The sequence below is a fragment of the Malaclemys terrapin genome, chromosome 7 (genome assembly GCF_027887155.1).
Source record: "Malaclemys terrapin pileata isolate rMalTer1 chromosome 7, rMalTer1.hap1, whole genome shotgun sequence".
NCBI lineage: Eukaryota > Metazoa > Chordata > Testudines > Emydidae > Malaclemys > Malaclemys terrapin.
In genome coordinates, this window is record NC_071511.1 from 68,711,891 (window position 1) to 68,730,874 (window position 18,984).

Below are 18,984 nucleotides of genomic sequence, written 5' to 3' on the forward strand. Positions count from 1 at the left end.
CTGTGCCAACATGTGGCTTTAGTTCGCTGGCACACAGCAAGTGCAAAACAAATGGAGGAGTGGAACCAAATAAATAATAGTAAATGCCTGGATAGCATTGGCCTAACTCTGCTCCTGCTGAAGTCAATAGACAGTGACTCTAATCCCCAAGTGCTTAACAAACAGAGATAAAGCTACCTCATAGATGTGACTGGTCTCCCATTTGTGGAGAGGCATGGTGGGCCTTGAGCTGTGCTTAGATGCTGGAGAAGGTACAAGATGAAAGTGAAGCAAGTGATGCCTCTAATGAGCTTGAATTATCATCAATATGCAATGCTAGACGAGGCAGGCACAAAAGGGTGGTCTTGTGAAATAAATATAGGCAAAAACAGGGGGCTTTACCCTTTAAATAACACATAAGCCCATTAGAATTAGTCAATCAGGTTTGCCCCCATCTAAAAGTAGTTCCTGCATCTCTAGACTTACTGAAGTAACAAGGTAAATTGGGCAGCTTGCCAACCCCTCTGCAGAAGTATCTACTTACTTAATGAAGGCTACTGAAAAAAGTACAGAGATGGTTAAAAATAAATGGAACTTGGTTTTGGGAATCCCTTTGATCACGCAACAGTGTAACGAAATTGGACTTGGTACAAAAAGGCCTCTGTCTCTGTCTAATTCACCAGAAGTGCTTTGCATGCAATGGACTCCCAACTGCTGTGTCCAAAGGAGGCATTAAAGATGCAAATGACCATTGGAAATGTACATTTCTGGCTTTCATCTATATGGTGGTTTGTATGGGACTGTCTACAAATTAGGAGCATTGGGGAGTAGGGAAATGTAAGAATTTAATAACTAGTAGGAGCTTCTCTTTTGCTGCAACCAGAAATATTTATATTGGGACTCTCCAGCCTAAATCTCCCACATGATGAATTCACAAAAATGCTGGTTCCTGTGATCCTCATTATTCTTAACGGTATGGAGTCTGATCTTATCATGCTGAAAGTCACCTACACCTCCCAGGGCAGAAAACTGTTCCGGTGAGTTAAATGATGTAGTAGCTCTTGAAAGACGAACGGAAAAACTCAACAGATTTGAGAATATTTGGTCTTTCTTTTTAGAGTTGTCTGATTGACAGCTAGCGATGTGTACAGGGAGCTCTATTGATGGGAATGGTGAAACAGCACTGGAGACAGTTATAGACTGATGGTGTCATTGTATAATGGTTTTCTGGTTCTTCATGATATGTTTTCTGTCTGCCACACTATGTTGGGAGTGTGTTCTTTCCCTTATGTGCTCCTTTCTCTTTGCTTTGGTTCCTTTTCCCCTCTATTTTCTTACAGTGGATAGCAGTGAATAAAATGTAAATATATGAACATGATGAATTTGGCTTTTTTTTCTATCGTTCTGTAGTTTTCCATATTTCATTGTAATTGTCATAGCTCTTTGGGTCTCTGTATGGTAAAGACATTTAATAAAGAAGAAATAGAATGAGAAGGTAGCAAAATCCTACACTAATAAGAGAGATGGGGTTGTAAGGTGGGCTTCCTCTTCCGAAGATGATGGTGATTATAAAGGGAAAAGGGGAGGGCATTTCCTCCTTACAATAGTTATGAGCTTCCATAATCACAGCCCATCCTGACCTCATCTGTTGGGTTGGAGGAGAGAAGGTTCTTTCATCATGGGGTTATACAAGAACATAAAAATGTCCAAGGTCTTAAACATTAAAAATGGCACCTGAGATTGTCAAAGAAAATGTGAAAAGGTCAAGTCCACTTGAACAGATATAGGGTGTGCTTGTCCAAAGGGAAGTGTTTTCAGTATTTCCAGTATTCTTTGGTACCTCAGAATATTAAAATTGTAGAGTCCGTGAAAGTTAGCACAGAGTAGCAGTGGTGAAAAGAGGGAGCCTGTGTGAGCCGAGATGCTACATTACATTCTGGAACTTTTCTGCCTTGCTTTTGGAGACACCTGGCAGAGATCAGGACTTCATGGGTATGGTGAGCTGTGTAGTGTAGCAATCTTTGATTTAAACAAAAGAACAGGACTAACCACATTGCAGAGTTTGTTTTCCTTGCTTAATATGCTGGGCTTCCTCTCCCACCTCTTTGGATTGAGTTGGTTTGATCTTGGAAAAGTGGATTATGCATGAAAGGCACTTGATGCTGAGTTAAAGGATATTCTTTTTTTTTTAAGTATATTGCTGCTTTCTGACTAGGATGCAGCTTTGTGATTTATAACAGCTTCTACTGATGCAGTCTACTGTGAGACATTTAAAAAAAACCCACAAGGCCACTGACCCATGGAGTCTCTGTATTTTTAACATGTAATTATAATTCTTCTAAAGGGTTTTAAAAAGCCATTGCATCAGTGCTAAGATGTATACACAGCGATGGCATTCCTGTCTGCTTTAGATAAATAACCTTTGAATTAATGTACTAAGGGACTGATCCTGCAGTTAAAAACTTTACTCCACTAAAACTCCCATTGAATAAGGACTGCCAGATTGGGCCCTTGGATAATTTTAGATGCTTTATTTCTTTTATTATGGGTAATTTGCCAAGTCAGCAGTTATACTTTAATTATACAAAGTGTCATGTTATTCCAGAATTGGGAATAACTGACATTGTCGCTGCTTGACAAAGAGCATGAGTGGTTCCTTCATCCCCCGCACTTCATGTCTCTAAACTACTTTGCCCCTCCACATAAGTGTCTGCCCTGCCACGATAACGAAACCACGCTGACGTATCATGATATCCCAATACATCAGGCACCACTGGTGGTGTGTGGCTGACACTGTAATTGGCACTAAAGCATTTAAATTGGAGATTGGTTCATTGTCCCTTCTGCAGCCCACTTATTTTCATTCTTCTGCTTGCTGAGAAATGTTTATTGTTGTTTTTTGTTATTTAATTTTTTAGGTTTTATTTAGCATTAGTAATGTGCTTGGCACTGCACAGTATGCAAAAATAGACAGTCCCTGCCTTAAAGAGTTTATAGTTCAAGATAGATATAAGTGCTGGGCAATACTCCTTTGGGAGCCTATCACCATCTCTCCTTAATCAGCTAGAGATGTTGCAAATAAAGTACTCCTCGCTCTTTCCGCAAGGGCTGAATGACACTGAGAGTCCAAAGGACACCAGACTTCTCTAGTCATAGGAGCGAGGTGGTTTTCCTGGAAGTAGAATCCATGTTTTCCCAAATGGCAGCACAAAGCACAGCCACTGGGCTTGCTCTCCTACACCGGTTTTTAAAAATGGCTTCCCCAGCACGGACACACACTCCTCCCAGTGGTAAATGACTTCAGTGAGTCTTGTTAATAGTTATCACTGCATGAGACAACCCTTCCTATGATGTAATTTGACATACTGCTGTCATTGGGGCTTAAACATAGTAATCTTAAAAATGATTGGGAATTTGCCCTGCAGAAAAAACTCTTATGATTAATTTCTACAAATGATAAACCACTTCTTTGCCAAAATACGGTAGGCTATGAAGTATGATTTAATCCATTTAACTACAGTGCCAGATTCCTCTGACAACTGTGACTCAAAAGTCATCACAGAAAGTGTTATTTCAAGTGGCAGGGTGGGATTAGAAACCTGCTGAAGATTTGTCAAAGGAGAAGTAAGTACATAATTTTTAGATAAATGATTTGTCTACTCTAAACCACTTCCGTTGAAAAGACAGGCAGTTTAAAGAGAAACCTACACTCTGACACTGGAAAGTGAATATAATAGCAGAAAAAAAATAGTGATCTTTTTTTTTAATGAAAGTTTTAAAAAAAGTGTAAACATATCAAAGTGGAAATTATATCTATCTATATATTTTTCTTCAGGCATAACTTCAAACTCTGAAATCAGTGCAGTTATGCCAGCAAGGAATTTGGTGTTTGTTCAGGATTATCATCCTAAATCCCTCCTAGTTTTGCCAGTTCCGAATAACATTGTCATCTGAAACTCATACATATTATCATTTTCTCTGCCTGCCAATCAATATAATTCACATCTTCTTAAAGTACAGTTCTATTCTGAAAAGTGATAAAAACAGTTTCATGAGATTCTGTGTGTTTCTCTCATTGCCTCCATCTCAAGTTTGATCAGTTTGCAAATTAAAATATTTTTTGTTTGTTTGTTTGTTTTTCTATCACCCCTGCAGACTCTCTTTCTGGGCTGTGAGAATCTAGCTGGATTCCTTCCATCTCATGCATGCATCAATACTAACGCTTATATAGGCCAAATCATGCTTTTTGTGGCACCTGTGCAAGCCATATTGTTTTAAAATTCTGCCGTTAGTTGTACTTGTGCAGCTCTGGGGTTTGCAGAGGTGTAACTGAAAGGAGAATTTGACTTGCAGCACCTTTTTTACACTGGCAGAACTATGAGAGGAGGCAAGAACCCAGTTTGACTGTCTGACCTGAAGCTGTATTTTCGGGGATGGAAGTTAGTGAGAATAAAATGTATTTTTACTTGTTTGATCTGGATTCACAGAAAAAAATAAACATTGAACCTGACAATGTCATTTTTTGAGTCACTTTTCAGAGCAGAACCGCACTTTGGTATCTCTGGTAGTTTGCTGACCTGATTGGTCATGTTGCAGACACTTGTATTTTATTTATTTATTTATTTATTTAAACATAGTTCAGTGAGTAACTGTGAATACTGGAAAAAAATGCAGAGCCTTTTTAGGTTCTTTAACAAAAAGGAATGTAAGTGGGCCTGCTAGTTTTGGGGGGGGGGGGTTGTGTTTTTTTTGTTTGTTTTTTGGTAATTTATGGTCCATTTTCTTTTTTTGGAATGGAAGCAGCAGCATATTAACCCAGTGAGCTCTGTGATAAAATGTCCGAGTGCCCCTTTAAGAAGTGGAGGAACATTTGTGAAGGTTGTGCCTGGGAAGGAAGCGGCTATTTACCACAGGATGCTATGTCAGGAAAAGGCTGATTCTTGGTCAGCCACAACTTAAACTGCCAGTTTTCCCTCAGAGGAGGAAAAAAAGTCACATATGCTTCCTGTACATTTCTTTCTTGTCCTTTATATTGTCAACTCCTTACAGAAAGCCTTTACACAGAAGAGCTTATTGAAATATCTTTCTCTGTAAAGAGTACTTTTGAAGTGTTGAAAATATTTAAAATGCGCACAAGTCTAATTTTAAACGTAAACAGTTTTAGTTATGTTACATGGAAAATTATTGGAGTTATTAAGAAGAATGAGCCACAGGTAGGTAGTTGAGGGGGCTCGAACTGAGTTCTAATCCTGCCATTCTCTGTGGTCTTGAGGAAATCATTTGAGTGAGATTTTCAAAGCAGGCCATGGGAATTAGGTGCCTAACTTCCATTGAATTCCCTTAGGCTCCTTTGAAAGCACAGTCTTAATTTATCTATGCCTCAGTTTCCCCATCTGTAAATTAGGAATAATATTTCCTATCCATTTGGCAGGGCTAAATACTTGAATGGTGCTTTGTATATTTAATGATCCATAAATGCTCAGTATTATTGCAGTATCTTGGATTATCAAGGCTAAATAAAAACGAAGGGTCAAGTAACACAATCCTTCCTTTCTCACAACCCACCCCTCACACCCCAAAAAACAAATTCAGATATAGGTGCCGATCAAATGGCACTAACCAACCTTCCTATGTTTCAACAAGTAACTAAGATCAATCATGCTCCTGATGCATATTTAACATTCATCTGACTAGAAAACTTGTCCATTCACTTCCTCCCACTCTGCCTCCAGTGGACTGATTCCTCTTCACATAGGAAGCCACCAGCACTGCCTAAATGCAGAGGCTTCTCTTGGCGCTAATTAGCATGACTAGTTTGATGGATTTAGTCAACAGCATTCTGAGCAGGGGAGGGGGAAAAAAGTGTATTAATTTTTCCAATTCTGAAGACTTTTCAGCCTCCGCACCCTTAATGATTTGTTATATACATTCGAACAAAAGTTGCTTCAAATTAATTGATCAAGGGATTTTATTTTAGTATTTTGGCTGGATGCCAAATAAAGAGGCTTTGTCCTAGTGCTCTAAGCACCACCCCTCCTTGCAAGTTTGAAATGTGAGCTGCCTGGGTTTTTTCCCCCTCCCCTCCTCCTTTCTCTCTCTCCCTTCTGGGCAAAGTGGCTGTGATTGCTTGTGTATGTGTGTGTGTGTGTGGTGTGTGTGTGTGTGTATGTGTGTGAGAGAGAGAGAGAGAGAAGTGGATGTATATATGGATGAGAGAGATGTGTGTAATGGGAGAGATGGATCACTAGAGACAGAAAAGAAAACCAGCCATATCAGTAACATGCAGCTGAGGTGAGATTTTCTGAGTGTTTGATTTTTCTTAAAACCCTTTCAGAAGATTTAAAGCAGCCTTCTTGCATCCTGTGCGCCGAAGACATGCTCCTAAGCAATGTCATATGGATGCTGACATGCACATCGCTGTTTCAGGTCTGTTCGTGTATGTGTGAAGTTTTAAAGCTTAACCTGATTCTCTTTATTGTCTCTGGAGGGTTGTAGCTTGAGCACAAATAGCCTGTTGGCAAGTACGGCATGAGCCCATTAGCAAGACTCCATCTGTGATTGGTTTTGCCTGGAAACCGGGAGACAAGCAATGAATAATTGATGTGTGTTGTGCAGTGGCTGGACAGGCAAAGAGAAGAGAGAGAGAGAGAGAGAAACAGAGCAGCGCAGGGTGCCCTCAGAGGGGGGAGAGAGAGAGAACAAGCTTGAAAATAGCTACTGGCTGCCTTATGCTGAGATTAAGGCAACCCTGGCTGTCTTTGTTCTGCACTAGATGGTTTCTGCCTAGAAGTGTTTTCAGACATATGTGGCCTTTTTCTGCAACGGAAGAGAGGCAGGAAAAACAGAGGAGGGGGAGCAGAGGAGGACTAGTTTTTGAATGAAATATAACTTGTGGGTAAGTTGGTTTCTTTTGGGGGGAGGGAGTATATATGGATGTGTGCGAGCGTGTGCGCGTGTGTGTTTGCTCCAGTCTGTCTGAGACTGTGTGTGTGGTGTATGTGTGACAGAGAGAGAGAGAGCATTGTGGGTAAAGCAATACTGCATGTTGTCAGATGGAAAAGGCAGAATAAGGAGATGAAAGGCAGACTGAGTAGGAAACTGGGACATATTTGCATACAGTTACTGTTCCTTGTGCTTGCCCCTGAAGAGAATTTGGGAAGCTGGGGGATATTCAGATCTTACTAATTTGATTGATTGATCCTTAGGACATTGTTATTTTAGAGGGTGAAATGTTGACTAGTAAGCAGACATTTTACAAGATCTTTTTTTGCTTTTTTTTTTTACCTGCAACCATAAAAGCAGAATGTGCATCAAGCATTGATGGCATTTCCTTAAACTGTCTTTACTGTCAGAATGTTGTATATTCCAAAAGATATTCTGGAAACAGCAAATACTATAAGTGTTGTCACCATTTCATTTACGCTACTTTGAGAAAGACCTTGCTTGTACGTAACTTACAACTAACATGCATCCTGGCAAGTGGTGTCAAGGAAACTGGCACAGACATGATGGTGTCAATAGCAATCTCAGGTACTAAAGTTGACAGGTATTTTTTCCTCCCAAGTGGAATGCAGTCTTCAATACTAATTGTGATATTTAGCTTTATTTAAAAAAAATACAGGACACCATTGATACATTTGAAAGAGTATTTCGAAAGTTCGAAAATTAAAACTAGTGACACTGAAGCATTTGAAGTCCTGCTAAGTCTCTTGGTGATGTTCTTAATTACATGGAGCAGAGCAAGTGATAGTTTTAGAGTGAAATAAACCAGGCTCAGTTAAATCTGGACAGAAATTAGGCATGCAGAGATGTGGTTGGAATGAAGCAGTGTATAAATTCGTAAAATTGTGTATCTAATAAACATCAGCAACATGGGTGTAAAGAATAGCATGCTTCCAGCTATTTACTGGGGGGAGAGTAGTACAGTATGTAACAACTCTCCTGATCCAGTGGAATCCTGTTGTGTCTTGAGTAGTTTTAGAGCCTGATCCTATGTCCAATGAAGTTAGCAGCAAAGCACCTATTGATTTCAGTCATCTAGGGTCAGACATGCAGTTGAACTGTTTTCATTTAGGGCCTGATCCAAAATCCATTGGCTTCAGCGGGCTTTGAATCAGGCCTTCAGTCCAGAGTGGCCTGAACTGAGCAATTATAGTGATTCTTGTCAACCACTTACATGTTGCCCTATGCCAGGATGACGCAACTGTAGAAAGGGAGATTGCTATGAAAACCCATGGATTTAGTTTTTGAAGACGAATAAGTAGAAATGTATTCTCTTGTGTGTGCAGGATGAAACTATGAACTAGCCTGATAATGAAGTAGCCAGGTTTATTTTAAGAAGTGATATCTTGATCAGGGTTAGGTTAGGCAGTTACTTGGGCCAAGATGACAAACTTCATCTGTATGAGCAATATGCCATTTGAAAAGTGGTAGTATTTAAACTAAAAATAAAGTTCAAATAAATTATTCATAGTTACCCATTTTTTTTGCATAGAGCTTTATTACAATTTTATTAATAAGATTTGATTAAGCATCTGTTGCTGTGGATCTTGTAGATGTGAATGGGTTCCATCACAGAAATCACTTGTCGTTTGACTTTGTCTTGGTTTTATAATACATAGTAGATGCTGCATTTTAAAGTAACAAAAACATACATTCTCTTCCTACTTTGTGCCACACTGCTCTGCAATTTTTTTATTTCTCTTTTGATTTATTTTGTATATCAAAAAGGCATCTGGAGCAAAGCTTTTGGGCTGAAACTGAGGTGAAAAATTGCTTACAACCATTTAAAATTACCATATGTACCGTTCGTAAGCCGAATTTTTTTAGTAAAAAAGGGAAGCACCAGCAGGGCCGGCTCCAGGCACCAGCCCAGCAAGCAGGTACTTGGGGTGACCAAGAGGAAGGGGTGGCATGTCGGGCTGTTCGGCGGCGCGATGGAGCTGCCGCTGGAGTGCTGCTGATTGCGATTGTGATCGCGCTTTTTTTTTTTTTTCCCCCGCCTCTTGGGGCGGCAAAAACCCTGGAGCCGGTCCTGAGCACCAGAGAAGGGGGTCAGCTTATGAATAGGTAGAGAGAGGGAGAGGTGGGACACAGCCCCTCCCCCCAACAGAGTGAGCAAGGAGAGGCAGCACAGCCAGCAACCAGTTGCTGTCCCGGCCCATTAGGGTAAGCAGCTGGCGCGTCGGGACACTTTTGTGTACTTAGGTTTACCTTCGTGCCTGCGGACGCTTGAGGTAAACAAACCATCTCGGCCCACCAGCGCCTTATCCTCATGGCCCGGTAGCCAAAGTTTGCTGACCCCTGAATTATAGCGTCGGCTTATGAATGGGTTATAAAAATTTTCCATTTTTACTTATCCATCTTGGGGGGTTCGGCTTATAAACGAACCGGTTTATGATCGAGTATAAACGGTAATTTTAGGGAGGAGTGGGTTCCCTTATGATGGAGCCACCAGAAAAAGTTCTTGGGGGACATGTAACTGCATTGATAGTATCGAAGTATCCAGCTCAAAGAAGTTTGCTTGGGGGAGGATAGCTCAGTGGTTTGAGCATTGGCCTGCTAAACCCAGGGTTGTGAGTTCAATCCTTGAGGAGGCCATTTAGGGAACTGGGGTAAAAATCTGTCTAGGGATTGATTGGTCCTGCTTTAAGCAGGGGGTTGGACTAGATGACCTCCTGAGGTCCCTTCCAACCGTATGATTCTATGATCTTTTTATGAGACAATCTGAACATGTAAGAGACAATTTTGTGGTAGGAAATGAAAATGCTTACCTAAGAGGGGTCCAAAGTTGAGTCTTAAAGTCTTTGATCTTGCATAGTTTTGTAGCAGAATGGGTGCAAACATAAAATTTCCACATCTCTGTTTAAATGGCCTTGATAGAAATGTTGCATTGACTGTGCTTGAGTGACACGCACATAACATTTGTATTACCATAACACCTAGGGAAGTCCCAGTCATGGACCAGGCCAGGTGCTGTACAAACACAGAATGGAAAGACAGTCCTTCTCCCAGACATCTTACAATCTAAGTATAAGGAAAGAGACAACAGAGGGTTACAGAAAGACAGGAATACAAAGAAACAGTGAGACAATAATGTGGGGAGTACGTTTTGGGATGGGGGTTATTTAAGTCGCTTATCAATGTAGTAGCTGTGTGGTTTTAATTATAGTGAGGTAATTTAGAGAGAGATCTGGCAACATGGACTTCTTGTGCGCTAAAGGTTAGCGTAACAATTAGGTTAAGAGTTGCTGTGGCCTACCCAAGAGGTTTAACCAGGGATAAGAATCTGCGTATAAGCTGTTTATTGCTGCTCTATATGTTACAAGCTGAACTGATAGCACACAAATCTGTGTGTTAGTTGCCACTGAGGCAAGGATCTTATTGAACAAAAAGAAATTTTTGATCATATTCATATTCTTTCCCTAGATGACTCAAAAGAAAAGATCGAATTCTGTGTTAAGACAGGAGGCAAGTTTACTTTTCCTGTTCACCTTTTATTGCTTTAGGAATGCCAGCAAACAAAATACATTTTTACGATTTGCAAAGTTATTGACACAAATTGGCATTCCAGAGATATCCGTTAACATCTGTAAAAAGAGACTACCAGTGAAATTCCTTCCTCTGCTGCTGCCCCTATAAATGGGGTAACTGCTAGGTGTCTTACGCAGAAAACTTATAGGAAGTCATTACAGAAGACTTCATGAAACAAGCTGGGCTGCAGGGATAGCCCATTGCAGTTTGCAGACAGGCTGAAAGAAACAAGCCTCACCTCAGCATAGGGTTGGAGTGCTGTAAACATAGCTACCCCCATTTTTTTCATTGCTCTCCCCTCCCCCAGTCCTTCTCCCCAGAACATCTTCAGGTCCAATGAATCCCTTGTTCTGTAGCGCTTCAACAGTGGGATAGAAAAGTACAGAGAAAAAAAAATCAGAAAAGATGGCAAAGTTTCCCATTCCAGTTTGTAGCAGGGTCTGGAAAGTGACACAGAAAGACAGTTTACACAGACAAGGAGAGGAGGTGAAATGAGTAAAAGTGAGCACATCTTTTCTCATCAGTGCCTAAGAAATATTGCTACATGACACTAATCCATTGCTTAGCTTTTCTAGAACTATGGCAGCGTTATTCCCTACCTAATAAGCATCCAAGATAGAAATCAGAATAGGAGACAGGGCACAGATGAGTAGATCTTCCCTCTCTGCTACTCTAATTAAGGCCCTTCTATTCAATTAAAACAGTATTGCGATCAAGAAGCTCCTCGTGGTTAGTGTGTGCAAAAGTGTGTGGGAGAGAGACTATTAGAAAGCCGCCTCTTCCTCCAGTGGAACCAAAAATGTAGATAATGCTAGGGGGTTCTCCTTGGAATAAGCATCCTGACTTTCCAGAGATAAATAGATAATGCAAGTGAATGTGGTCATGCCAAGTTGCCTCTTGGGTGACGGGTACTGGAGATCATAGAATCATAGATTTTAAGGTCAGAAGGGACCATTATGATCATCTAGCCTGACCTCCTGCACAACGCAGGCCACAGAATCTCACCTACCCACTCCTGTATCAAACCCCTAACCTATGTCTGAGCTATTGAAATCCTTAAATCATGGTTTAAAGACTTCATGAGAATCAACTGCCCCCATCTGCCCTTGTCATCCCACAGACATACCCCAATCAAAATGGCATCTGTGGATCACTTTGGGACAAACCCCAAGCAGGGCTTGGGGCAGGACAATCGAGGCCTGTCAGGATACATAAAAGCTTGCAAACTGTTGGCCAAGAATCAAATGTGTTTGACTGAACAAGCCCTTCAGCCAGGAAATCCACATAACATTAAGAGATGGTTGAGCCCTTATGAAATGTAACTGTTCGAAAATGATAAGAGGTACGCAAGTGCACAATAAAATCATGCAGTAATTGCTGCTAAATCATGGTGAAGAGTGTCTATCGTTCATCATCAATCTGAAAGCCAGCCCATCTGGCACACACCTAGGATCATTCATTCAGGACTCACTGAAGAGAGTGAAGCCCAGAACAATTATACCATCTTTTCACTCTTAATTAGAAGTTCTTTTAAGAATTTCTCCTTCAGTATCAAGACAAAGTAACCCTGAGAACAGAGGGATGAAAATAAATGACGTTGAAACAGCAGTTACTTCATCAGTATCGAATGTTTTCAACCAGCATACCTGAATCATGCTGCATTTCACTAACATACTTCATTCCTGATATTTTACAGCTCCTCTACAGCACTGTTAATCCTGATGCCCACTTCACTAAGGCCTGGTCTACACTCGGGGGGTGGTGGTGGTGGTTTCAATCTAAGTTACATACTTAGATCTACTTACCGTGGTGTCTTCACTACAGTGAGTCGACTGCTGCCGCTCCCCCGTCGACTCTGCCTGCGCCTCTCGCCGAGCTGGAGTAAAGGAGTCGACGGGAGAGCACTCAGGGATCAATTTATTGCGTCTAGACTACACGCGATAAATCGATCCCTGCTGGATCAATCTCTGTCTGGCGATCCGGCCAGTAGTGAAGGCATATCCTAAGATTCCTTCTGTTGAGAGTTAGCCCATTCAACCTGTTGCCAAAGCATAAATTATGTGTATTAATACAAAAAATATTCAGCCACCCATTCATGTCCCTAATTTTTGTCTGATATAGTCCAAGTGTAACTCCCAAAAATGTTGTGAGAAACCAAACTTTGATACCTGTTCTTTTTTTCTTGAAACCTAATTCCTCAAACCAGGTTTGAAGGCTTCTAGCTATGACTCCTAGTGTCTTTTGACCTCTTCCTTGAAGCTCATCCATCTATGAGTGTTATATTTTATCTTGGCACCATTGAGGAAGTGAACAAAAACATACAAGACTGGCAAATATGAGCTGCGTGTAATTTATTTTTAGATTGTGTTACCATCAGTAGGGCCTTTTCTTTTTCAAATACTTGACATTTTAAAATTCTCGGGTGGGATTCTCAGCAGCACTCAGCTTTGGCCTCACTTGGCTCCAATTGAATTCAATGGCAGCAGAGTTAGGCCAGCGCTCAGTGTAAAAATCACACTAGTAATATTTTAGTGGCTGTCGTTCTTTTTTTCAAAGATCAAACTTGATATTATTAGAGGCTGGTTGTTCCACCACTGCCCGCCAGACTTCATTTAGCCTTGTTTAACAGGAGTGGGTAGGTGAGGTTCTGTGGCCTGCAATGTGCAGCAGGTTAGATTAAATGACCTTCTAACCTTAAAGTCAGAGCCTGAGTCTGGCCCCTTGTTTGTTTTAATTAAGTCATAAATTTAGGCAAGTGTCAGAAGTTGTCTTATCTCTTTACTGGGCATCACTAGGAAGCAAAAAATATACATTGTGAGAATACTTTGCCAATGAATTACCTGTGTTTTGGCTACATCTCTAGGAAGTGTGGTTGTTGTGCAGTTACTTGCACTGTCTTATCTAGCAGCTGTAAAACTGTTTGGGAAATTTCACTCTGGTTTCACTCCTACCTATAACACCAATACTTTCGGTAGAGCCCATCCTGATTTACTTGTTCATGCAAACTTCAGTGGCTTAGGTAGCCTGGATCCTGCTTGATCTGTCAACAGCATTTGATTCTATTGATCACAGAACGTTATTTGACTGCCTTGAGCAACTTTTAGGTCTCCCAGGTTCTGTTAACTTGGTTTACTTCTTATATTTCTCTACATTCTCGTTTTGTTGCTGTCAATAGTTTTATCTCTGATTGATTCTCTTTATGTTCAGTGTGCTATGCCTTTTACTACATGTGATGATACCTTTAATAAGCACTATAGCTGTAATCTGGATTTATTCTTTGAGTTTTGTCTATTCTTATCAGTACATCATTTTTGGTTCCAGTGCACTTATCTGTCAGATATCTATCTGGTCTTGAGTATTGGAAAACTCCTTCTGTCTTCGCTCTAATAAAATGAAATGCTCGTAGCCCTAAACATCGCGTTGGTCTTTTGTTGCTACTACATAATATTTCATTTGTTTGAAATCATATTATTTTTCTAGCTGTACAGAAATGAAGGGTTATCTTTGAAGAAACATCTGGCCTATATCTTCTTACCATTTAGGGGGAGCATTTCCAGTGTATGCGCTTTTCTGTTTCAGTCAGATCTCCTGATGGTTATCCCTGTTTTGTTTCTGTTCCTTGGGGAAGAAACGTTATAATTTCTTAATTGGCTGATTTGCCTACAAAGACTTTACATTGACTCCACAGAGTAAAACATGGTTGTCTACAATGTACTGCACTGTGCATTGCATTCTGCTTAAAAATTGAGATCCTTACTTCTAAACTATTAGATGGCCTTAGTCCATCAGATCTTGCTGTGCGTCTTAATCCTGCGTTGCAAGATGTTCTTTTAGATTTTCCAAGTAAAATTTGTTTGTGGTTCCAAGATTCACTTTCAAGCCTTATGGAAAAGAGATTTAGGTGGTTATGCTTCTGTTTTATTTCTGGATAAACCTATCTTCTAAAGTGAGGGGACAACCTATTTTCTTTTTGAACCCCCAATTAGATTTTTCCTGGTGGATTAATTTACTTACCTATAAGCCTGTGCAATGTTTTAGCATAAAAGGCCCAATAAAATAGTGTGTTTGGGGGGGGGTGTAATTACTGTTAATTTCCACTCTAATTCAGAGTGAGAATAATAATAATTGTAACTTTGAACTTCCAGCGCAACTTTCTTTGCTTTCAGCATGTGCTGTGGTATAGTTTTTTATTTCCTGAGTCAACATTTCTTACATTGACTAGCAAATGTTTTTTGACCTTCATTAGACTTCTCATTAACAAACTTCCCAATATCCATAAACAACTGCATCTTAAGCGTTAGTGATCATACAGTATTTAGTGGCATGTCTTTTATGGTATATTGTGGCCATAATTTGGGCAGGAGGCAATGGCTCAGAATCAGCAAGATAACCAGGGAACATTGCTGGTTAAGTATCAGAGGGGTAGTCGTGTTAGTCTGGATCTGTAAAAAGCGACAAAGAGTCCTGTGGCACCTTACAGACTAACAGACGTATTGGAGCATAAGCTTTCGTGGGTGAATACCCACTTCATCATACGCATGCCTAGTTAGTGGTACACAAGAATCCTTACTATTGAGTGTTTTATTCGTAGAGCTGCATCAGCTGAAATGAAATATGAGAAAACTGGAAAATTATACTGAAACCAACTTTAAATCCACTAAAGCCAAGATATTTAGAGTTAAAACTGCCATTGCTTTCTTAATTCAGCCCATCAATTCCATGTACTGCAGCTTGGAGCCAAAGAGTCTCTGGACACTACAACCACATGAAATGCATTTACGTTGGTCCCAATTCTTCATTCACTCCATGTGCCGACCTCCTATTGATCCTGCCTCAGACAGTAAGAACCTATCACAGGTGCTGCAAAGATGCATACTATATAAGGGCTAGCAGGGAGAAAGAAGGCAGAACATGAGTTTGTGGGCTTGGAGGGAAAACTTCCCTTTAGGTGGAGAGTAACAACAAGGAGAGTGAGGGCAGAGAAGATACTAGTACAGCAGGGAGATGCTGTGACCAGGGGCTGATTTCTGCAGCAGTTTTTTTAGCTATAGAAATGTGAGGGTCTAAAAAAGACCAGGTTGGCAATGTACCACAGTGCACTGAAGGCTTGTATCCTGCTGTCCATCCCTGTCCCTCCCCTGCGAGCTCCTCAAAGTTCACAACCAGACTAAAATACTGCCTTCATTTCTCTGAGCTAGGCTTTTTCTTTCCCCTCCCATATAGAGAACTTATTGTGGCTCTCACGACAGTGTCACATCTTGAGCATTCATCAAGTTTAATGCTCACCTTTGCTGTAATTTTGGACCATGCATTTTGCCCCCAAGAACCACAGTGGAAAGCCACAACTTTTAACTTGCCAATCAGGGCCAAGGAACTAAGTGGAGAATAGGAGCTAACTATTGAAAAAGCCCATAAAGACACTACTGTCTATAGATTTTTTGTTAAAGTGTTTGTAAGAAAGCATAAAAGAGCCATTCTGTACACCAACTGCCCCTACTGTTTAATAGGGACTTCAAAATGACACAAACTATATTTGATGGATTCTGAGTAGGAAAAAAGCTTTAACAAAAGAAATCCTCCTCCTTGTTAAATGACTATAATTTAGCATGGTAGATAGGGCTAACTAAGTGATTTATTTGACATCTATTCCTCAGGCATTTAACTAAATCTGTTGCATGCCCATTCTGTTTATTTTGGCTGATTGACAAATTAACAAGCTATTTGCACGTTAGGTATGGGTGGTACCTCCCCCTCTTACCCACACTCCCCACATTTGAACAGCTTTTAATGTAATTGTTTATCATGGAGGCAAATTATTATCCAGACAGGTGTCAATCAGAAGAGGACCTTTTTTAAAAGCTGAAGTAATTGTTTGTTAATATGATAATAAATAAAGATGGATGAAAATATTGCCTCTTACATGTACATTACAGCATTTCTGAAACGAGACAGAAACTATCTGAGGAGGTTTAATTTTTTTTTTAAACACATTTGGGATGTTGAAATGTTAGATTTTAAGGATAGTTGTCTGATGGTTAGAGCAGGGTACTAGAAGGGCTCAACTTCATTTATTCTTTCTATCTCATCATCTTATGATGGTGCCCATTTCCATTATATCCGAGGACCTACAAGAGACAATAACCAAAATGATAAGTCAATGTTGTGTTAGTAGTTTGAAGTGTTATTTTATTTATTATTATGCAAGTACAAAAGGCGTGAGGTGTGCTCTATAACAGTGGTTCTCAAACTTTTGTACTGGTGACCCCTTTCACATAGCAAGCCTCTGAGTGTGACCCCCCCTCATAATATTAAAAAACATGTTTTTGTATATTTAACATCATTATAAATGCTGGAGGCAAAGCGGGGTTTGGGGTGCAGGCTGACAGATCACCCCCCACCCCCATGTAATAACCTCGTGACCCCCTGAGGGGTCCCGACCCCCAGTTTGAGAATCCCTGCTCTATAATCTGTTAAACTGTTCTTTTGCTGTGCGACTCACACTTATAGTTCTGTAGTGCATTCAGTAGAAAAATGAATGTGGTTTCTTTCATCGCTGTGTTGTTCTAAGCTTCACCTTTCGAAGGTAAAATGATATGATTTTATTGTAGCAATAGAGACAATACATGTTTTCTGACAATTGCAACTAAGGGCTTGGCTACACTTGGGACTTCACAGCGCTGTGAAGCGCGAGTGTAGTCGCGCCGCCAGCGCTGCAAGAGAGCTCTCGCAGCGCTGTATGTACTCCACCTCTCCGAGGGGAGTAGCTTGCAGCGCTGCGAGGAGCGTGCAGTGCTGCAGGCACTAATTACTCGCTGCGCTCAGGGGGGTGTTTTTTCACACCCCTGAGCGCAGCAAGTTGCAGTGCTGTACAGCGCCAGTGTAGCCAAAGCCTAAGTATCTTTACTGGCTATGTGCTGGTTGTATATTATTGCTGGCCTTTCAGAGTTCTGAGCTCCCTGCTGTGGGAGCTCAGCATTTCTATTCTAATCAACCTATTAATTTATTCATACAAGCCCATCCCCAAGAATAGACTGAAGCAAACTGGTGTATTCAACTGAATAAGTGTCTGATAGTGGTTTGTGCAAAGTGAATATAAGCTTGTACTTGTACACAGTAAGTTTAAAATGGTGTTCAGAGTTCAATTAGTCAAGCAGCAGACATCACCGATTTGATGAACTTAATGTACCCTGTCTACATGCAGTTGAAAGCTTATTATGGCTACTTCAAGATGAGGTATGATATGGAGCTATCAAGTGCAGGGCTGGCTCCAGGCACCAGCCGACCAAGCACGTGCTTGGGGCGGCACCTTGGAGTGGGGCAGTGCTAGGATTTTTATTTATTTATTTTGGTTTGGAGGCGGGGCGCTCGGGGGGGCGGGGGCTTAGTGCGGCGCTCAGAGGGGGGGCAGGGGCTTGGCACGGCGTGTTGCTCAGAGGGGGGGGCAGGGACGCGTCGCTCGGAGGGGGAGCGGGGGCTTCGGGCGTCACGTCGCTTGGAGGGGGCGGGGCTTCAGGCAGCGTGGCGCTGGGGGGGCGGGGGCTTGCGCGGCGCTTGGGGGGCGGGGCTTTGGGCGGCGCTGGTGGAGGTGGGTTCGGCTGTGCGTTGCTCACAGGGGGGTGTTACGGCGGGGCGGCGCTCTTCTTTTTTGCCTGAGGTGGCAAAAAAGTTAGAGCCGGCCCTGATTAAGTGCCTGATATGGTGCCTTTGCCATAGAAATGTGGTTAAACAATGACACTAACAACATGTTAAAATGACCACTTTGAAATATTTACATTTGTTTCTGTTAGTTTAATATCTCTATGTATTATTTCAAGACATAAAATTGGATTCCTTTGTGACCTCAGCACACCCCCTACAACAATCTAAAGGGTAAATCAAAATCTAATAATAAATTTATCCAGGTATCCGTGAAATGTAATAGTACTGGTGACATTTCTAGTCAACATTATCATCTTATTTATCATTGTAATCTGTCGAGAGTGTGTGGGTTACCACTCTCTTCAGTATGTACACAGTTTGGTCAAAGGAGATTGTTCTAACTACAAACACAGTTGATTGTGCAGCGATTCCTACTGATACAGGCACGAATGGGGTCTTGTAGAAGCTCAGATGCCATTGGGCCCTTGAAGAATACAGGAAGCAGTTCATCATCCACATTTTTCCATGTATGTTGCAATGGTAATCCAATATCTGGTTTACTTACTTGTGAAGACATCTAACTTTTTGATTGCCAAGATCCTCTTTTGACATATTCTTCAAAACTTGTCACTGGTGCTGGTAATGGTGCCTGTTTCAATCCACATGTTATCTGTGTGTTCCATTTTTGGAAAGTCGTGAACAGCAAGAACCAAAACATCTGTATCTGGTGACCTAATTAGTATGGTTCCTCTGACACCAACTGACCCAAAAGTCATATTGGCACATACAGCATGCAGAAGCATCCTGTGTCTGCTTCTTCTAAAGTAGTGTAAA

At 41.1% G+C, this 18,984-nt stretch overlaps 1 protein-coding gene across 16 annotated transcripts in view; it reads left to right on the plus strand.

Moving 5' to 3' along the window:
- ZMIZ1 (zinc finger MIZ-type containing 1) overlaps positions 1 to 18,984 on the plus strand; it is a 490,731-nt gene that overhangs the window by 361,032 nt on the left and 110,715 nt on the right. The window contains exon 1 of one of the 16 annotated variants that reach the window (XM_054033734.1): positions 6,186 to 6,270. The exons of 14 other annotated variants lie outside the window; for them this stretch is intronic. The gene's annotated coding sequence lies outside the window, so the exon portion shown is untranslated. Of the gene's footprint in view, positions 1 to 6,185; positions 6,271 to 6,704; positions 6,875 to 18,984 lie in introns of those variants that run through there. One more of the 16 variants, XM_054033735.1, reaches the window with a different exon arrangement.